Genomic DNA, 3,439 nt, shown 5'->3' with positions numbered 1-3,439 from the left:
GGGCAGCTAAGTGGTGCAGTGGATACAGCACCAGTGCAGGAGTCAGGAGGACCTGAGTTCAAATCTCACCTCAGACACTTGACACTCACTAGCTGTGTGACCTTGGACAAGTCACTTAACCCCAATTGCCTCATCCTGGGTCATTTTCAGTCATCCTGATGAATATCTGTTCACTGGATTCAGATGGCTCTGGACAAGAAGTGAGGCTGGTGACTTGCACAGCCCTCCCTCATTCAAAACAAAGTCAAGTTCAAATCATGTCATTATTTCTCTGATGGCATTGTCTCTTCAGCAACGAAGGACAAACACACACATTCCTAAAATGTTGTATCCTGAACCTAATGTATTATTTGATATGTCATCTGACTAAGGCAAAATTCAGAGGAACTATTGCCTCCTCATTTCAGCAGCCATTTTTGGTGGATCTAAATTATCTTTACTCTTTCAGAGGGTTGGCACTTGCTGTAATATCTGAAAGAGTTCTTTTAAGAGTAGTTCATTTATAAGGCAGCCTCACAATATGGATCCCAAAACAGTATTTTAGTAAGGATGTAATATATGTGATTTGCATATGTGTATGTATGCATGCATGTATGTGTTTCCCTCTTAAAAGAAATTCTTGTAGTGAGCTTCATACAAGCAAAATACAGAAAATCATAAATTCAGAAATTGTACAAACCAAACTAAGCTATCAGATGCCAAAACTATTTGACAATTTGATTTTAAATGAGGCTTAATTTGACAAACGTATGTTGCTATTATGCTAAATGAGCATAAAATTCAATTTTCTTTGAAATTCATTTTTCAAAATTTTTGTTATGAAAATGAAAGCAAATTGATGCAAGTAAAAATTGGGCAGGGAAAGAAAGGACTTTTTTGCATCAAATTTCTTTTAACATAAGCAGCAGTTCATAAATCTTATATCATCCTTTCTGTCAAAACTTTTATGATTTTTCATATAATTCTGATTTTTACTCCACTGAAGATACTTATACATCTTTAAAAATAGAGTTTGATTTATAGTATGTTCTCATTGTGAATCAAAACTATTTATTCTTTCATAGTTTCCTGAATTTATTTTTAATAAGGTAGTACTAATTTATCTCCTATAATTTTATGAAGTTTGATATAAAGCTAATTATAATATGGTAGCAAGGTGACATAGTGAATAGATAACATATATCATAGATAAGTAGTATAGCGGAAAGAGCGCTGGACCTGGAATCAAAAATATCCAAGTTCAGATCTGATTTAAGTAATTTACTGGCTATGTCACCTGGGGCAAATCTCTCAACCTCTGCTTTCTTCAGTTTCCTCATCTGTAAAAAAAGAGGAGAGAGTAGCATCTATGTCCCAGGATCACAGTGAGGTTAAAATTAGACATTTGCAAAATGACTTTCAATCTTTGTGTATTGTATTAATATCATCTACGTTAATAAAATATTTTAATCCCTGGGATTCTTCCAATTTGGTGAATAATCAAGTGGAACACACATGCGCGTGCGCACACACACAAACACACTTTGTCATTCATACCATTACAGATGATAATATTGTTATTGTAACACGAAATAAAAGAAGTTGTTTTCAACTCCTAAACCAGGAGTGAGGGAAAGATTTGGGTTTATTTTTTCCTTCTGTGAAACTGACCATAACTCCTCCTGCACCTGGGCTCTGGGTGCTTTCTTGCCCTCCTGTTTCTCTTCCCCTTCCCCTGTCCCGTACCCCTGCACTGCTTCGCCTGCCGTGGTTGAGTCCACGCTTTCACTGTGCGGGCTTTGCTGTTGCCACCACTGCTCCTGGGAGCAACTTCTCCCTCTCCTTCCCTGGCCCCGACCCGTTCACGTAAAGATGAATAGCTCAGAGGAAGTATCATGGATCTCATGGTTTTGTGAGTTTCGAGGCAATGAATTCTTCTGTGAGGTGGATGAAGACTATATCCAAGACAAGTTCAACCTCAGAAGGCTCAGCGAAGAGGTGCCTCACTACAGGCAGGCGCTAGACATGATCTTCAGCTCAGAACCTAATGAAGAGTTGGGGGACAATCCTACCCAGAGTGACCTGATTGAGCAGGCAGTCGAGATGCTGTGTGGACTGATTCATGTCCACACATCGCAGCATCGCCCAGATGTTGAAAAAATACCAACAAGGAGACTTTGACTATTGTCTCCAAGTATATTGTGAAAACCAGTCCATGTTGCCCATTGCCTACCAGGTGAGACCATGGTGAAACTGTAGTGATCCCAGTGCATCCCAAGTCGTCCAGGTACCACCACTCAAAGGGTGCTTACTTTGGCACTGGCTTTCCCGACATGCTCTTCATGGTGCATCCCAAATGGCCTGCCAACCAATTTGTGCCCAGACTTTATGGCTTTAAGATCCACCCAATGGATTATCAGCTGCAACTTCAGGAAGCCAGCAACTTCAAGAGCCTTGTCAAGACCATCCTCTGACTAGTCTCCTCCCCTTCTCCCCAACACCTCAGGCTGTGAAAACATTCCCCCTCTCCTTAGTTTACATACATCTTTCCAGAACCCCTAATGGTTTTTAGTTTAAATTAAGAAGAAGTCATTATTGTGGTGGTGTAGTGGGACTATGAAATAAAGTGGAGGAAAAGGCAAAATAAAAAAATAGACTGACCATAATTTAAATTTTACCATGTCATTGGTATAGTTTCAATATACATCAATAGTGTTATGTGGCAGCCAGATGGCTCAGGAGGAGAAAGTGAGGCTGGTGAGCTCGCACAGCCCTCCCTCCCTCAGAACAGAGTCAAGTGCAAGTCATGTCATCATTTCTCTGATGTCATGGTCTTCTTCAAAAATGAAGGATGAACACAACCTGTGAGTAGACCAAGCTGCCTGAGTAGGGACCCAGATAACTGGGTAACCCACCTCAGCCTCTGGCTTCTGTCTCCCTCTCTACTTCCTTTGGGGTTTACTGACTTGATGAATATTATTAAGTGGCAGGACCTTCAGGGAAAGGTGACAAAGACCATGAAAGGGTTGGAAAACACATCACAAAAGGATTTAAAAGAACTTATGATAATAAGAAATAAGAGATGATTTAGTGGTGAGGGGTAATGACCTACCTTCAATCATTTGAAAAAATTTCATATGGAAAGGAAATTTTTGTCCTATTCTCAAGGGGATAGAAGGATGAATGAGTAGAAGAGATGTGGAGGCAAATTTTAGTTCAATACAAGGAAATCTTCCAAGCATTTAGAATTGCTGCAAAACAAATGGATTGTGTCAGCAGAAAGTGAGGTGTGAGAGATGCAGTAGTAGAGGTTCATGGTTCTGGAAGAGTGTTACAGTAGATGAATGGAAAAGTTTCTTCTGACTTTAAGACTTAAGGTTTTCATCCCAAATAATGATAGCATCCTGATGATGTCAGTAAGACCATCAATAAAACATTTATTAAGTGCCTACTAAATGTC

At 39.7% G+C, this 3,439-nt stretch overlaps 1 pseudogene; it reads left to right on the top strand.

Annotated features, from left to right (window-relative positions):
* Positions 1-1,851: 1,851 nt before the first annotated feature.
* On the top strand, positions 1,852-2,453 carry LOC140517920 (casein kinase II subunit beta pseudogene; annotated as a pseudogene).
* Positions 2,454-3,439: the final 986 nt, after the last annotated feature.

The sequence above is a fragment of the Notamacropus eugenii genome, chromosome 1 (assembly GCF_028372415.1).
Source record: "Notamacropus eugenii isolate mMacEug1 chromosome 1, mMacEug1.pri_v2, whole genome shotgun sequence".
Lineage (NCBI taxonomy): Eukaryota > Metazoa > Chordata > Mammalia > Diprotodontia > Macropodidae > Notamacropus > Notamacropus eugenii.
Note: the sequence above shows the minus strand (reverse complement) of the source record. Positions and strands in the feature narration are given on the sequence as shown.